This window comes from Dendrobates tinctorius, unplaced genomic scaffold (genome assembly GCF_039654945.1).
Source record: "Dendrobates tinctorius isolate UK_male_01 unplaced genomic scaffold, ASM3965494v1 ptg000151l, whole genome shotgun sequence".
Lineage (NCBI taxonomy): Eukaryota > Metazoa > Chordata > Amphibia > Anura > Dendrobatidae > Dendrobates > Dendrobates tinctorius.
Window position 1 is genome coordinate 11,110,758 of NW_027361818.1, and position 19,215 is coordinate 11,129,972.

Genomic DNA, 19,215 nt, shown 5'->3' on the forward strand with positions numbered 1-19,215 from the left:
TAATAATGCTCCCTCTCTGTGCCCCCACTCTGTAATAAAGCCCCCTCTATACATCTATTCTAATAGTGCTCCCTCTCTGCCCCACTCTATAATAATGCCCCCTCTGTACATCTACACTAATAGTGCTCCCTCTCCGTACCCCCCTCTGTACATCTACACTAATAGTGCTCCCTCTCTGTACCCCACTCTGTAATAATGCCCCCTCTGTACATCTACACTAATAGTGCTCCCTCTTTGTGCCCCTACTCTGTAATAATGCCCCCTCTGTGCATCTACACTAATAATGCTCCCACTCTGTGCCCCCACTCTGTAATAATGCCCCCTCTATACATCTACACTAATAGTGCTCCCTCCCTGTGCCCCCACTCTGTAATAATGCCCCCTCTGTGCTTCTACACTAATAGTGTTCCCTCTCTGTGCCCCCACTGTGCAATAATGCCCCCTCTGTGCTTCTACACTAATAGTGCTCCCTCTTTGAGCCCCCACTCTGTAATAATGCCCCCTCTATACATCTACACTAATAGTGCTCCCTCTCTGTACCCCACTCTGTAATAATGCCCCCTCTGTACATCTACACTAATAGTGCTCCCTCTCTGTGCCCCCACTCTGTAATAATGCCCCCTCTGTGCCTCTACACTAATAGTGCTCCCTCTCTGTGCACCTACTCTGTAATAATGCCCCCTCTGTAAATCTACACTAATAGTGCTCCCTCTGTGCCCCCACTCTGTAATAATGCCCCCTCTGTGCCTCTACACTAATAGTGCTCCCTCTCTGTACCCCACTCTGTAATAATGTCCCCTCTGTACATCTACACTAATAGTGCTCCCTCTCTGTGCCCCCACTCTGTAATAATGCCCCTCTATACATCTACACTAATAGTGCTCCCTCTCTGTACCCCCAATCTGTAATAATGCCCCCTCTATACATCTACACTAATAGTGCTCCCCCTCTGTACATCTACACTAACAGTGCTCCCTCTCTGTACATCTACACTAATAGTGCTCCCTCTCTGCCCCCACTCTGTAATAATGCCCCCTCTGTACATCTACACTAATAGTGCTCCTTCTCTGTGCCCCCACTCTGTAATAATGCCCCCTCTATACATCTACACTAATAGTGCTCCTTCTCTGCCACCACTCTGTAATAATGCCCCCTCTGTACATCTACACTAATAGTGCTCCCTCCCTGTGCCCCCACTCTGTAATAATGCCCCCTGTACAACTACACTAATAGTGCTCCCTCTCTGTGCCCCCAATCTGTAATAATGCCCCCTCTATACATCTACACTAATAGTGTTCCCTCTCTGTTCCCCCCACTCTGTAATAATGCCCCTCTATACATCTGCACTAATAGTGCTCCCTCTCTGTGCCCCCACTCTGTAATAATGCCCCCTCTATACATCTACACTAATAGTGCTCCCTCTGTGCTTCTACACTAATAATGCTCCCTCTCTGTCCCCCACTCTGTAATAATGCCCCCTCCATACATCTATTCTAATAGTGCTCCCTCTCTGCCCCACTCTATAATAATGCCCCCTCTGTCCATCTACAATAGTAGTGCTCCCTTTCTGTGCCCCCACTCTGTATTAATGCCCCCTCTGTCCATCTACACTAATAGTGCTCCCTCTTTGTGCCCCTACTCTGTAATAATGCCCCCTCTGTGCATCTACACTAATAATGCTCCCACTCTGTGCCCCCACTCTGTAATAATGCCCCCTCTACACATCTACACTAATAGTGCTCCCTCCCTGTGCCCCCACTCTGTAATAATGCCCCCTCTGTGCTTCTACACTAATAGTGTTCCCTCTCTGTGCCCCCACTGTGCAATAATGCCCCCTCTGTGCTTCTACACTAATAGTGCTCCCTCTTTGAGCCCCCACTCTGTAATAATGCCCCCTCTATACATCTACACTAATAGTGCTCCCTCTCTGTACCCCACTCTGTAATAATGCCCCCTCTGTACATCTACACTAATAGTGCTCCCTCTCTGTGCCCCCACTCTGTAATAATGCCCCCTCTGTGCCTCTACACTAATAGTGCTCCCTCTCTGTGCACCTACTCTGTAATAATGCCCCCTCTGTAAATCTACACTAATAGTGCTCCCTCTGTGCCCCCACTCTGTAATAATGCCCCCTCTGTGCCTCTACACTAATAGTGCTCCCTCTCTGTACCCCACTCTGTAATAATGTCCCCTCTGTACATCTACACTAATAGTGCTCCCTCTCTGTGCCCCCACTCTGTAATAATGCCCCTCTATACATCTACACTAAGAGTGCTCCCTCTCTGTACCCCCAATCTGTAATAATGCCCCCTCTATACATCTACACTAATAGTGCTCCCCCTCTGTACATCTACACTAACAGTGCTCCCTCTCTGTACATCTACACTAATAGTGCTCCCTCTCTGCCCCCACTCTGTAATAATGCCCCCTCTGTACATCTACACTAATAGTGCTCCTTCTCTGTGCCCCCACTCTGTAATAATGCCCCCTCTATACATCTACACTAATAGTGCTCCTTCTCTGCCACCACTCTGTAATAATGCCCCCTCTGTACATCTACACTAATAGTGCTCCCTCCCTGTGCCCCCACTCTGTATTAATGCCCCCTCTGTCCATCTACACTAATAGTGCTCCCTCTCTGTAATAATTCCCCCTCTGTACATCTACACTAATAGTTCTCCCTCCCTGTGCCCCTACTCTGTAATAATTCCCCCTCTGTACAACTACTCTAATAGTGCTCCCTCTCTGCCCCACTCTGTAATAATGCCCCCTCTGTACATCTACACTAATAGTGCTCCCTCTCTGTGCCCCCAATCTGTAATAATGCCCACTCTATACATCTACACTAATAGTGCTCCCTCTCTGTGCCCCCACTCTGTAATAATGCCCCCTCTAAACATCTGCACTAATATTGCCCCCTCTCTGTGCCCCCACTCTGTAATAATGCCCCCTCTAAACATCTGCACTAATAGTGCTCCCTCTCTGTGCCCCCACTCTGTAATAATGCCCCCTCTAAACATCTGCACTAATAGTGCTCCCTCTCTGTGCCCCCACTCTGTAATAATGCCCCCTCTATACATCTATTCTAATAGTGCTCCCTCTCTGCCCCACTCTATAATAATGCCCCCTCTGTCCATCTACAATAGTAGTGCTCCCTTTCTGTGCCCCCACTCTGTATTAATGCCCCCTCTGTCCATCTACACTAATAGTGCTCCCTCTCTGTGCCCCCACTCTGTAATAATGCCCCCTCTGTACATCTACACTAATAGTGCTCCCTCCCTGTGCCCCTACTCTGTAATAATTCCCTCTCTGCCCCACTCTGTAATAATGCCCCCTCTGTACATCTACACTAATAGTGCTCCCTCTCTGTGCCCCCAATCTGTAATAATGCCCCCTCTATACATCTACACTAATAGTGCTCCCTCTCTGTGCCCCCACTCTGTAATAATGCCCCCTCTAAACATCTGCACTAATAGTGCTCCCTCTGTGCCCTACTTTATAATAATGCTCTCTCTGTGCTTCTACACTAATAATGCTCCCTCTCTGTGCTCCCACTCTGTAATAATGCCCCCTCTATACATCTATTCTAGTAGTGCTCCCTCTCTGCCCCACTCTATAATAATGCCCCCCTATGTCCATCTACAATAGTAGTGCTCCCTTTCTGTGCCCCCACTCTGTATTAATGCCCCCTCTGTCCATCTACACTAATAGTGCTCCCTCTCTGTGCTTCCACTCTGTAATAATGCCCCCTTTGTGCATCTACACTAATAGTGCTCCCTCTCTGCCCCACTCTGTAATAATGCCCCCTCTGTACATCTACACTAATAATGCTCCCTCTCTGTGCCCCCACTCTGTAATAATGCCCCCTCTGTGCCTCTACACTAATAGTGCTCCCACTCTGTGCCCCCACTCTGTAATAATGCCCACTCTGTACATCTACACTAATAGTGCTCCCTCTCTGTGCCCCCACTCTATAATAATGCCTCCTCTGGGCATCTACACTAATAGTGCTCCCACTCTGTGCCCCCACTCTGTAATAATGCCCCCTCTGTGCCTCTAAACTAATAGTGCTGCCTCTCTGTGCCCCCACTCTGTAATAATGCCCCCTCTATACATCTACACTAATAGTCCTCCCTCTCTGTGCCCACACTCTGTAATAATGCCCCCTCTGTGCATCTACACTAATAGTGCTCCCTCTCTGTGCCCCCACTCTGTAATAATGCCCCCTCTGTACATCTAAACTAATAATGCTCCCTCTCTGTGCCCCCACTCTATAATAATGCCTCCTCTGGTCGTCTACACTAATAGTGCTCCCTCTCTGTGCCCCCACTCTATAATAATGCCCCCTCTGTACATCTACACTAATAGTGCTCCCTCCCTGTGCCCGCACTCTGTAATAATGCCCCCTCTGTGCATCTACACTAATAGTGCTCCCTCTCTGTGCCTCCACTCTATAATAATGCCTCCTCTGGGCATCTACACTAATAATGCTCCCACTCTGTGCCCCCACTCTGTAATAATGCTCCCTCTGTGCATCTACACTAATAGTGCTCCCTCTCTGTGCCCCCACTCTGTAATAATGCCCCCTCTATACATCTACACTAATAGAGCTCCCTCTCTTTGCCCCCACTCTGTAATAATGCCTCCTCTGTACATCTACACTAATAGTGCCCCCACTCTGTAATAATGCCCCCTCTATACATCTACACTAATAGTGCTCCCACTCTGTGCCCCCACTCTAATAATGCCCCCTCAGTGCTCCCACTCTGTGCCCCCACTCTGTAATAATGGCCCCTCTGTACATCTACACTAATAGCGCTCCCTCTCTGTGCCCCCACTCAGTAATAATGCCCCTCTGTGTCTAAACACTGTAGTAGTGTAGCTCTGTACCCCCACACTGTAGTGGTCCCTTACCTTTGCCCCAATATTATAGTAGTGCCCCACAACACAGGTATATAGTTCCTCTCTGTGCCCTCAAGCAGTAACGGTGCCCCTTCTGTATCACCACGCAGTGATTCAGCCTACCAACAGCAAAACTGTGACAGTTCTTCTCTGCCTGTTTTCACCTGTAGCCACATTCACATAAAGGTCTAGGATACAGATGAAGGTGTTCCCTGTCCAGGAGAAAACAAAAATCCACATCCTTTCTAATTGTCTGGCAACTCCTGTTCTGACACTTATATGGTCCCTGCTTTCTGGTCCAATCTCGAATATCATAAGCTCCTGCTCAGCCAATCAGTTGCTAGGGTGGGGCACTGCATTGTGGCGCCCCTTAGGCTCAGTCGCCACAGAGGTACTGCACCTCCTCCTGAGGTGTGGTGCCCCACCATCCAGGTAAGGTGGAGACACCTGACCACACTACAACACCTGCACCCCACACCACAAAGTAGTGTAGCAAAGCACCTTCGGCAGCTCCCTGCTTGGAGTATAGCAAAGCACCCCTTGGTGGCTCCCTGCTTGGAACACGAAACGTGCTGGGAGGTGGGTGGAGTTTAGTTCGCACCAAAAGAGCGGGAAGAGTTGAGTCAGTCAGTCTTTCATTCGGTCAGTGAGTGAAGATGTAGAAGGACAGAGTGTGAGATAGAGAAGATCCCCGGGAGAGGGATGGAAGGAAGTGCTGCAGCAGTCCACAGTGATCTGGGTCTGCTGCCACAGGAAAAAGACAGAGAAAAGAAGCTTGATTCTCCATTGGGAAGGATTAGCACAGAACGTGAGGAGAATCAGAACAAGGACCAGGGTTAGAGAACCCTTCTTAAGTTCTAAGCGCAAGGCCGGGGTCCGGTCCCCGAGGTTGTACGGATACTAATGTTCCTGCAGCAGACACCGGAGGAATAGAAGTAGTGACCACTTTATTCCCACACAAGACTTGGGAGCACAACAGCAACATATTAGTGAGCCGGGACTTAATAGCAAGGAGTCCCCGAAGCAGGCTACAGCTGTCTGCCATACAAGTAGAGTTCATAGGAACATCTGACAGGAGGAACTCCAGTGTAACTCAGTACTAGGAGTACTTCATTCAAAGGCACTATAAGAGGAGATGTTCAGAAAAGGCACATATGTTGGCGGAGTGTTGGAAAGGAGCATTCCATCTGGCCTGGAGGTCGACTGAGTCCCTAACCCGGAGGACACGGCACGGATGCAGGCACCTGTTTGCACAACAGACTGTGAGTAAAGCTTTGGAACTACATGCCCTGGTGTCCTCCACTTATTCCTGCGCCAGCCTGCCCAGCACTGCTACATCCCTTGCGCCTGACACTACATCATCTAAGTGTCACCTCACCTACACTGCCCTGGGACGACAGCCCTGCCTGTGGAGGGCTATTCCATCACTGCTGCACCACACCATCTGTCCCAGAGGATCTGTCTGCAGCGTCGGCTTACATCTCTATTGCCAAATACCACAGGTGGTGTCACGAATCACTTATAAACTTTCACTACCACAAGCACACTGAACATTCTCCTTTTTACAACGGGCGCCCAGGGCCACAGGCCGGGTCCCAGCTGCCGTGACATCTCCCATTGAAGCTCATCGGGCCCGGTACCGAGTACCCCACAGCCCTGGGTGTGAGGGCGTCCCAGCATCACCAACTGATTGGTTGAGTAGGCATTAACTACCATTTTCTGTGTTGTTGAAGGACCAGGAAGTACAGACCAATGGATGGAGTTAATGTCGGGACAGGAGCTTCGGAGGATTGATCAGGGAGAGTATTGATTCTGAGGATGCTTATTGACTAGTCTTCTCTGTTTTAAAAAATATTTGTTAGCTTCTGAACAGCCCCTCTAAGGGCATTTCTAGTGGAAAAAATTGTGTGATGGAAGTGAATTGTGATCACAACAGAATATGTAAGGTGGCATGATGGCTCGGCTGGAGTGCTGAGGTCCTGGGTTCAAATCCTACCAAGGACAACATCGGCAAGGAGTTTGCATTTTCTCCCCGTGTTCGTGTGGGTTTCCTCCGGGTACCCCGGTTTCCTCCCACATGCTAAAGACATACTGATAGGGAATTTAGATTGTGAGGCCCATCGGGGATAGCGCCATTAATGTATGTAAAGCGCTGTGGAATTAATGGCGCTATATGAATAAAATAAATATAAATAAATAATAAATATGTGATCTACTGGGATTCTCCACAAGTTGTAGATCAATCTTTGGGTTACAACCATCATTTGCATCTAGAGAATCTCCATCTAACCTAGGCATTTCAGACCCATCTCTATCGTTCTAGTTTTATGAAACAAAGATGTGGAGAAAATAAAGGCCCCAGAATGGATTCTACTGTTAGAACATAAGCTGGTGTTTCCTGTGATGTAATAATGGTTGTTCCTCTTCGTGATAAGGTACTGTTATCACGTTAGAGTTTGGACTAATGAAGCCATAAGACAATAAATATCCCAAATTATCTGATCAGGAACAAGGCTATAAGTACTCTGCCCTCCGTGACATTTTACAAGACGGAGCAAAGCAACACTGTACTGTAATGTCGGAGAATGTGAGCAGGTTACAGGATACAGTGAGGCACAAGAGGCAGAGCAAGGGTTAATAACTTTAATTGAACAAGGGGGTACTCCACGCAGGGAGATAAACAGTTAAATGGCGGAATAGACAATTCAAGTGCAGAGTATATGCAGGGTTAAAGAACAGTGAATGCAATAACAGCAGTTCTCTTGGTTAACTTATCGTAAAACTTGGCTCTCAGGCCGTGGATATTGCTGAGCAGATAGTGCCCACAATGACGGGTGCAATACTTTTCCGATGAGGTCCTATGGGTAACGAGGATCCATCTTCTGGCGGCAACGGTCGGTCTCCGGTACCTTCCGCTGAGCCCCTAGTCCCTATACTGATGCGGCTGAGTGTGCAGGCCACAACACTGTCTTGGTCCAACGTAGACTGGCGAACATACACTGGGAATCAGGGCACAACTGAGCCCAGGGTGTTTGGCACCTTGCTTTGTGGTGACCAATGGGCACACTGCACGCCTCTTCTCCCAGACTCTGATAATGGCTCGGGCACAGACCTGCCCGAGCATCCCCGCAGTAGCACTCCCTTCTCCCTGCTGAGCGCTGTCTGTTCCCACCAAGACTGCTCCGCGTGCGCTGTGGCTGCAGTAGCTTAGCCATACCCTCTTCTTCTGGATGCAAAGGTTTGTACGGTCAATTATGCTTTCCCCCGGACAACAGCGGAGACAGCCCCGACAGTTCCTGACCTGGCACAGAACAGGTACCCACGGCCAGGTCCGTCTTCTTATACTCCCCCTCTCCTTTTGCTCACCATTCCACGGGCGAGAGCTCCTGCATTAAACGTTGACACTCCTCCATCTCTTGGATGATTCACTGTCAAATGAATTGGTCTTCTTCGTATCGGTTGGGTGGTATTCCCGCTGTTGTCTGTTCTGTGTAGCGTAAGTCAGGGTGAGTAGTGGAGTCAGGTTGAGTGGAAGAGGACGGGGACGCACCCAGGTTCCATGGAGCAGCCATTTCAGGAGCTTCAGGCTCCTGTTCCTCTTCTGGGTCAATAAGTGGCAGGTCGGAGGATTCTTCTTCACAGTCGAAAACTGCAGAAGGGAGGGTTTCAGGAACGAGTTGCGATCTCTCTGGTTGGTCAGGGTCTCGTGACAAGCAAGGACGTAGCATGTTCCGATGAACTACTCGAGTGGGGACGCCTTCTTCCGCTTCAGGTTGAACCTCATAGACAGGACCTTCGGATCCGATCCGGCGTTTCACCCGATATGGGGTCTTCTCCCAGCAGTATTCCAACCTGGAGAAAAAAGGATTTAGTTCAGCTCACCCCTCATTGATGCTGCAGCAAGATCCGAGCAAGGACATGTCTCCACTTGGACGTCTTGGAATACTTCACAGAAAAAGGAAAGTCCAGCTCATGGAGTAAAATCCAGAATTTTCTTTATTTCATTAAAATACAAGCATGGCTGCTATAGTCATCATTGCAGTTTTTACCCTGACATGGGATAGCCGTACAGAGAGTGCCCAGGAGGTTCTGTACGCGTTTCGAGCGGTATACGCTCTTAGGCTCAGAATGAAAAAAACCGCAATGATGACTATAGTAGCCATGCTTGTATTTTATTGAAATAAATAAAGAAAATTTACTCCTTGAGCTGGTCTTTCCTTTTTCTGTGAAGTATTCCAACTTGCCTCGAGGACGTCTGTCTCGGACGAACACGTGGTCCCCGACCTTAAGAGCCGTCCCTCGCAGGGGAATCGTTTCATGATGTTCAAGTTCCTGAAACTTGGTCTGCACAAGTCGATGTAGAGTCTGCAAACGGTGGCAATGTTCACGGACCAAGATGGACACTCCCGTCCGTGGGTAGTCGCCCTCTGGATCCAATTCCAGCTCTGTGATCTCTCGCCCTTTCCAGCCAAACAGGAGGGTGTATGGCGTGTATCCAGTTGTGCTGTGTACCCGATTGTTGTACACCCAGACTTATTCAGCCACAAACTCAGGCCAGCAAACTTTCCAGTCTTCCTCCGTTCTCAGCATCTGAATCAGCGTCCAATTAAAACACTCGCAGACTCCATTTCCTTGTGGATGGTAGGGCGTTGTCCTGGATTTCTCAATCTGATACAGGCAATGCAGTTCTTCCATCACCTCCCTTGAAAACAGGTACCTTGGTCAGAGTGAATTTTTTCTTTGGACAACTGTACACTCAGATGAAGTCTCTGCCTGGGCCGCCGTTTTGGCCATCTGATCCCGGGATGGAATCACAATAAATTTGGTAAAGTGATCGGTCATTACCAGACAGTATTCATATCCCAGGTCAGCTGGACCTACAGTCAAGTAGTCGATAATCAGCACCTCTAGGGGAGCAGAAGTCACAATGGTTTGTGTAGGGGCCCTCTGTTCTGGAGGCTTAGATAGCTCACAGTTCCTGCATTGTTGACAAGCTTCATCTACTGCAGCTTTCAGCAGAAGATGATAGCCCAACTTCTGCAGCCACTGGAACGTCTTCTCTCTCATGAGCTTCTGTGGCCACCTCGCGGACCAGTTCTTCCCGGAGCACCACTTGCCAGGTGACTCCCAGTGATGCCTAAAGGGAACTTAAATATCAAGTAATATTCCTAGAGGCATTCATTTTTCATGAGGTGTCTGTGCGCACTTCTACTAGTTGACATTCCTATATTGAATGCACAGTTGACATCAGTACACAATGGGAGGGCGCAGGTCTTTATATATGGCCATGGTTCAGCTTCGGTCAACAGCCCTGACGAAGGTCTGAGCACCTTCAAAACGCGTTGGCGTATTTGCCCCTCTGAGCCCCCGTCCTGCAGTTCCCTAGTGACGTCACCCAGACCACGCCCCCTCCAAACATCGCCACTGCTCCGTGGCGCCTCGCGGCCGGGGTGCACTGCCGACTTTTCCCACTGACCTGCGGAGGTTCCAGAGGCATCTCATACCAAGTGGGGGATGCTCCCCGTGTGTTGTCGCCATCCTCCCTCCTCCGCACCAGCCCTCGCAATCGAGTCACGAGGCAATAGATTGCGCATTCATCTCTGTATCTCCTGCCAGGGGCGTACATAGAAATCATGGGGCCCCATAACAAAAGTCTGAATGTGCTGCTGAGAACAATAATAATCTATTCACACAAAACAATCTGTACTGATCATTCTGTGAGCATAAGAAATGCCAAAGTGATCAGCTATTGGCCAACAAGTAGCTGATTGTCAATATATATCACAGACATTTAGCAAGGCAGAATAAATCATTGGTGGCTCATTGGTGTGTGTGTGTGTGTATATATATATATATATATACACACACATACACACATACATACACACACCTGCAGTTCATGCAGGGTCCCCTCCACAGTGCGTGCAGCCGGGCCCCTCTCCCTAAGGTGCAAAGTGCAGCCAGAGCCATTGTAAATGTAAAGTGCCAGCCTGCCAGCATAGTGAGGGGACACATTTAACAAAAAAAATCCACCCCCAGCCGGGCTCACCGAGTCACCGTCTTGTGTGTGTGTCCCTCTCCCTGAGTGAGAGAGGCTCATGAATGTTTTCTGCTTTCTGCTGTGCACGTGTGCTGCTCTCTGGCTGCCAGGAGGTGTGGCGTTCTTATGCAAATCCAGCCAGAGACTTCAGCCAACTGCTGACCAGGAAACAAGGAAAGGCCAGGGGGTATACAGCGGCCGGCGCTTACATTTAATTAAAGGAGATAGTACTGAGTCAGCACAGCTGCCGTCGCGGGCCCCCTCACCTGTCCGGGCCCCATAGCAGCTGCGTGGTCTGCTACTATTAATGGTACGCCGCTGTCTCCTGCCATCGGCTTCACCACGCTTGACTCATGATCTGCACCCTGGGAAACCACTAATAATTTTACTTGTTTTTAGCACAGTGTTTATTATTGCAGTAGAGGCTGACTCCATATTTATTTTTTGACTACCACTGTATACCACCAATGACCTCTGGAGCATGTATATTAGTAAGCACTGGAACCCACAATTAACCCATTGTGATATTTCCTTATCATCAGCATTGGTGTCTACTATTGTAGTGGAGGTCGGCTTAGTATTATACACATTTCCTCTGCATACCACCCTTGGCTTTTGGAGTATACATAGTAGCAAGCATTGGACTCCACAATTAACCTATTGCGACATTCACTTTTTGCCATATGTTGTTACTGGATCACTGTAGTAGTGTGTGTATATTTATGTAATGCACATCAACTCTAGCGCGGTGTCCTTTTCCATTTTTAGTAGATTACTACACTGCTGTTTTCAGAGCACACCTCCAGAAAAAAAAAAGCATTGGCTACCTTCTCCTCCTCTTCCACCTCCACCTGATGGTTCAAGATTAACCCCTTTACCCCCAAGGGTGGTTTGCACATTAATGACCGGGCCAATTTTTACAATTCTGACCACTGTCCCTTTATGAGGTAATAACTCTGGAACGCTTCCATGGATCCCGGTGATTCTGACATTGTTTTCTCGTGACATATTGTACTTCATGTTAGTGGTAAAATTTCATACATATAACTTGTGTTTATTTGTGAAAAAAATGGAAATTTGGCGAAAATTTCAGAAATTTCCAAATTTGAATTTTTCTATGCCCTTAAATCACAAAGATATGGCACACAAAAAACTTAATAAATAACATTTCCCACATGTTTACTTTACATCAGCACAATTTTGGAAACAAAATTTTTTTTGTTAGGAAGTTATAAGGGTTAAAATGTTGACCAGCGATTTCTCATTTTTACACCATTTTTTTAGGGACCACATCACATTTGAAGTCACTTTGAGGGGTCTATATGATAGAAAATACCCATAAGTGACACCATTCTAAAAACTGCACCCCTGACGGTACTCAAAACCACATTCAAGAAGTTCATTAACCCTTCAGGTGCTTCACAGGAATGTTTTGAATGTTTAAAAAAAAAAATGAACATTTACCTTTTTTTCACAAAAAAATTACTTCAGGTCCAATTTTTTTTTATTTTACCAAGGGTAACAGGAGAAATTGGACTGGAAAATTTATTGTGCAATTTGTCCTGAGTACGCTGATACCTGATATGTGGGGGGGAACCACTGTTTTGGCGCATGGCAGAGCTCAGAAGGGAAGGAGCGCCGTTTGACTTTTTCAAAGCAAAATTGGCTGGAATTGAGATCGGACACCATGTCACATTTTGAGAGCCCCTGTGTGCCTAAACAGTAGAAACCCCCCCACAAGTGACCCCATTTTATAAACTAGACCCCCCCAAGGAACTTATCTAGATATGTGGTGAGAAGTTTGAACCCCCAAGGGCTTCACAGAAGTTTACAACGTACAGCCGCACAACTAAAAAAATCATATTCTTTCCACAATAATGATCTTTTCACTTTTCAATTTTTATTTTCCCAAGGGAAACAGGACCCCAAAAGTTATTGTGCAATTTATCCTGAGTACGCTGATACCCCATATGTGGGGGTAAACGACTATTTGGGTGCATGGCAGAGCTCGGAAGGAAAGGAGCACCGTTTGACTTTTTCAACGCAGAATTGGCTGGAATTGAGATCAGACGCCATGTTGCGTTTGAAGATCCCGTGATGTGCCCAAACAGTGGAAACCCTCCAATCCTAACTCCAACCCTAACCCCAACACACCCCTAACCCTAATGGGAAAATGGAAATAAATACATTTTTTTAAATTTTAATATTTTTCCCTAAGGGGGTGATAATGGGGGGTTTGATTTACTATTTATGGCGGGTTTTATGTTTGGCAGCTGTCACACACTAAAAGACGCTTTGTATTGTAAAAAGTTTTTGCATTTCCAAATTTTTAGAGCTATAATTTTTCCATATTTTAGCCCACAGAATCATGTGAGGTCTTATTTTTTTTGGGACGAGTTGATGTTTTTATTGGTACCATTTTCGGGCATGTGACATTTTCTGATTGCTTTTTATTCCAATTTTTGGGAGGCAGAAAGAAAAAAAATCCAGCAATTCACTAATTTTTTTTTGGGGAGGTTTATACCATTCCTTGTGTGGTAAAATTGATTAAGCGGTTTTATTCTTCGGGTCAGTACGATTACAGTGATTCCTCATTAATATTTTTATTGTTTTGGCGCTTTTATGTACATAAAAATCCCCTTAAAACACAATTTTATTAATGATCATAAAACACACCTTCCCAGTGACGTTGAAAAAATGTCAAAAAATAGACCTAGTATAAGGTGCTGCATAGCCCTACATTAAGGCCTAACTGATACCTTCCTATCCGTGGAGGTTGGCACCCTAATAGTACGATATTGGCGCCCCCACTCAACGAGGACTATCCCTCACTTCCCTAGTGATCCCTAGTATCACAGAGGGGAAAACAATTTCCAAGATAGAACAGTAATGAAAAGATCAGAATGCCCTAGGACTTATGCAGACCAAACAGATAATACAGCAATAAAAACATTTACCACATCATGATATCATGTGACCCACAAAGATAGCAGCTATTCTCGCTTGGAGAGATAAACATCCTCAGATACAATCAGCAATTAATAAAAGGTCACTTATCATGTCTCATGGGGGACCCTCAACGCGTTTCCCCGCCGTAGCGGTTCATCAGGAGGAATAGTCCTATCAAAGATATTGTTGCTGCTTCATGCCTGATACCTTCAATAATATTATTATTGAACCGCTACGGCGGGGAAACGCGTTGAGGGTCCCCCATGAGACATGATAAGTGACCTTTTATTAATTGCTGATTGTATCTGAGGATGTTTATCTCTCCAAGCGAGAATAGCTGCTATCTTTGTGGGTCACATGATATCATGATGTGGTAAATGTTTTTATTGCTGTATTATCTGTTTGGTCTGCATAAGTCCTAGGGCATTCTGATCTTTTCATTACTGTTCTATCTTGGAAATTGTTTTCCCCTCTGTGATACTAGGGATCACTAGGGAAGTGAGGGATAGTCCTCGTTGAGTCGGGGCGCCAATATCGTACTATTAGGGTGCCAACCTCCACGGATAGGAAGGTATCAGTTAGGCCTTAATGTAGGGCTATGCAGCACCTTATACTAGGTCTATTTTTTGACATTTTTTCAACGTCACTGGGAAGGTGTGTTTTATGATCATTAATAAAATTGTGTTTTAAGGGGATTTTTATGTACACTAAGTTTTTTCCAATCTCCATGAATTAGTGATTTTTTTTGGCACTTTTATACAATAAAAACAATTTCATTAAAAAAAATTTTGCATTGCTTTATTCTGCAAGCTGTAACTATTTTTTCGCTGATGACGCTGTATGGCGGCTCATTTTTTGCGGGACAAATGACGTTTTCAGCGGTATATTTATATCCGTCTTTTTGATCGCATTATTGCACTTTTTGTTCGGCAGTATGATGATAAAGCATTGTTTTTTGCCTTTTTGAAGGTGTTCACGAAAGGGGTTAACTAGTGGGCAGTTTTATAGGGCGGATCGTTACGGACGCGGCGATACTAAATGTGTACTTTGTTTTGGTTTTTTTATTTACAAAAAAAAAAAAAAAGAATTAGGGAATTTTTTTTTATTTAGGAATTTTTAAAAATATTTTTACACTTTTTTTAACTTTATATAGTAATGTCTCACACTGGGACAATATAATAAAGTCAGATCGCTGATCTGACACTGCAGTTCTCTGACTGACCTGAGGTTAAGGGAGGCGCCGGAAAGCTGCGAGTTCCAAAGTAGGATATACATAAATCCCGGCAGTTCGTGTATAGTGTGGCAGCAGTGGGATAACCAAATTAAGCCCCTGCGGTAAATTGTTGAGGCTTGCTGCTTTTTCATCACAGTGTGGAAGCAGTAGGATAGCTAAGATAAGCCCCCCTGCACCTGTGATAGCCGTGCGCAGCCAGAAGTCAACATACCCCCTCTATCCCTGACAACTGCGATCTTTCTCTTTGAAAGCTTGAGAAATATGGGTCGTTCGAGACTTTGTTTAGAAGAACAGCTTACTTTGATAAAAAAGTTGATTGGAGAGGGTAAAACTTAAAAAGTGCAGACAATGATCGGCTGTTCAGCTAAAATGATCTCCAATGCTTTAAAATGGTAAGCCAAACCAGAGAGACGTGGAAGAAAACAGAAGACTACCATTCAAATGGATGGAAGAATAGCCAGAATGGCAAAGGCTCAGTCCATGATCGACTCCAGGATGATCAAAGACTGTCTCATGGTACCTGTGAGGACTGTGACAGAAGACACCTGTGTGACGCTAATCTCTTAGCAAGAAGTGCCCGCAAAGTCCCTGTTACGTGTTACAGAACCACTCAGCACCCAGAATGTTGTGCAGTTATATGTATGTATAATAGGTTCTATGTGAGATGCATGTCCCTAATGCATCAGCCCACAGGCTGCGCCCCTGGGCAGAGGGGACACGATATTCTCCTTTTGTCCACCCTCCCCCCACCTTTGTAATTCCCACAGTAAACATCGGCAGGCTCCGGCCACCTGCGGCTTTTGTAATGCCTGTCTGGCCTGCCGCTTTTCTATTGGCCTGCCCTCTGTATCTGTGTGATATATTCTCTGTCCTGTGAGTAAAGTGTTGTCAGACTGGAAATACGTGGAGATGCAGTGATCTTTTATATGCGCCCATGTAACCAAGGAATTCCAGCCAGCGTCATTCAGACTCCAACCAACGCAGAGCGGACCTCCGAAAACACGGGGTGGTACTGAAAGAGGTACCCCAGCTTGGGTAGACCCCGTTACACTGGTGGCAGACAGTGGGATTTGATACCCCTTCTACAGGAGGAAAGGAATGAATGGAAAATAACTACCAGAAGTTAAAGAGGACTACATTAAAAGATCTGGTGGAAGCCCGAGGGTTGATCGCCAGCAACAAAACAAAAGCGAATTTGATAGCAGCCATCATGGAACACGACAGTGCAGCACCCCCCAATGTGAATGTGGAGGAGACCGAATTCCAGAGGGAGGTAAAGAACAGACTGGCGTTCTATGGCCTAAACCCTGCAGTAGAGATCATACGAGAGGTGATGGCTGATGTGCGTACTGATCTGAAGGAAAAGATGGCCGAGCGGACCAGGATAGAGCTAGCCAAGATGGAGATGGCAGAGCGGACCAAAGTGGAGCTGGCCAAGATGGAGATGGCAGAGCGGAGAGAGGAGAGTCAGCGAGCAGGGGGAGCTCTGGCCTTCGACCAGGTACCTTCAACAGTAAGCCACAAAAACATCCAGTATAATGCCTTCCAACAGTTGGGGGAGGCAGAGGAAGACATTGATGGCTTTCTGCAGGACTTTGAGCGGCAGTGTGCCCTTCATCAAGTGAAGCCGGAGGAACGGGTTCAGATTCTGGCCAGCAAGCTGACAGGCCGGGCAGCGGACGCCTATTGCACAGTACCTGATGAGGACTGTATGGACTATGAGCGGATCAAAGAAGTGATCTTGGCCCGGTATGCGCTGACACCAGAGGCCTACCGCCAAAAGTTCCGCGGACTTATAAAACGCGTAACCGATACCCACGCTGAATGGGCCTGTAAATTACGACGGTCACTGCTACAGTGGGTACAAGGGAGCCAAGCAACCACTAAGGAGGACGTCCTCCAACTCTTCCTGTTAGAATGATTCTTTACTGGACTAAACCCCGAGACACAGGAATGGCTTCGGGACAGGCGGCCAACGACTCTTGAGGAAGCCGCTCGTCTGGCCGATGAACATCATGATGCCAGGAGGCCGCAGTTGTCCGGATCAAAGGTGGTCACTAGGGGCCCGCCCATGGACCTGGAGGGCCCCAAACCACCGAAGATTGTAGGGGGACCAGGTAGAAACCCGGCCTTGTACGGTCCCCCTGGGGCGCAATGCCACACCTTTCGTCAGCTGGGCCACCTGCAAAGACAATGCCCCAACCGGACTTAGCATACCCAGTGGCCAAAGGCGGGAACAGCTACCTTCAGCCGGGCTGCTGTACACTGCTACCAAGGCGAAGCTGACCCAGCATTGGGGGCTACGATTAACCAAGTGGTGGAAGAGATGGAGGAAGTGCTGCATGAAGTAGACCCCGTGCAGGCAGCCTGGGCAGATAATCGACAACAGCATTGACAGGTCGTGTGGGTTAATGGGAAACGTATGCAGGGACTAAGAGATTCCGGGGCAACTTTGACCCTTGTGAAGCCTCATCTCATCCGGGACCAAGAGAAGACGGACCGGACAGTGGCAGTCCGTGTAGCAGGGGGAGCTATACATCGACTACCCACTGCCAGGATTCACCTGAACTGGGGAGTCGGGGATGGCCTTGTTGAGGTCGGCTTGATGGAGGATTTGCCTGCAGACGTCTTGCTGGGAAATGACTTGGGGCCCATGTTGTCTGCATTCTCGGTGGCCCCTCTGGCTGAGACCTATCCTGTGACCACCCGGAGACAAGCTCGAGCTGCGGAGGCGGAATCACACTCAGAGGAGGCCCAGGTAAGACATCCCAGCCCTGCACGTATTCCCATAGCCAGACACATTTCTTGGGCCACCCCAGATGAATTTAAGAGGGAGTTACTTGAGGATCCTTCATTAGAGGGATATCGTGGGAAGGCACAGGAGGGGAGAGGAGTACTGGAAGGGGAACAGTTTGTATGGAAGCAGGGACTCCTCTACCGGATCACAGAGCAGCACCACACAGGGAGGAGCCCCACTATAAAACAACAGCTGGTAGTTCCCAAAAAGTATAGGCAGGAGTTACTGCGAATCTCTCATGATATACCCTTGGCCGGGCACTTCGGCGTCAGTCGCACCAGGCATCTTCTGACACAAAACTTCTTTTGGCCGGGGGTAACCTATGATGTTCGTCAGTACTGCCAGACCTGTGACAGTTGTCAGCGCATTGGCAAGAGGGGGGATCGATGCAAGGCCAAATTACGCCCCCTCCCCATTGTGGAGGAACCATTTAGCCGAGTAGCGGTCGATCTGATAGGGCCGTTAGCCAAACCCAGTCCGTCAGGGAAAAAGTATATATTGACAGTGGTAGATTATGCCACACGGTATCCAGAGGCGGTTGCGTTACCTAACATACTGGCAGAGACGGTGGCGGCCGCCCTGCTCCAGGTTTTCTCACGGGTTGGATTTCCCCGGGAGATTATCTCGGACCAGGGTACCCAGTTTACAGCAGAGGTGACCAACCAACTGTGGAAGCTGTGCGGTGTAAAGTCCATTAGACGCACCCAATACCACCCGCAAACCAATGGGTTGTGTGAACGCTTTAACGGGACATTAAAACAGCTCATTGGGACTTTTACCAGGACCTACAGGGACTGGGAGAAATTCTTGCCACACCTCCTGTTTGCCTACCGGGAGGTGCCCCAAGAATCCACGGGGTTCTCCCTGTTCGAGCTGGTATACGGGAGACGGGTAAGGGGACCCCTAGACTTAGTGCTGGAACACTGGGAAGGGGAGGGCCTCATAGAAGGGGTACCTATTGTACCCTATGTGCTGGAATACCGGGACCGCCTACAGGAGCTGACCCAGGTTGTACGTGAGAACCTGCAGGCGACACAGCGGCGCCAGCGGGTATGGTACGATCGGAGGGCCAGAGAGAGCACTTTGGAAATAGGACAGAAGGTCCTGGTGTTAAAGCCCACTAAGCAGAATAAGTTTCAAGCTGCATGGCAGGGGCCCTACCAGGTAGTGGGGAAAATAGCCGACACAACCTATAATGTCGCCGATTGTGACGACCCCAGGGTTATCCGCATGTTCCACGTGAATATGCTGAAGCCCTACCGGGAGCGCCCTGAAGAGGTAGTGGCCATCTGT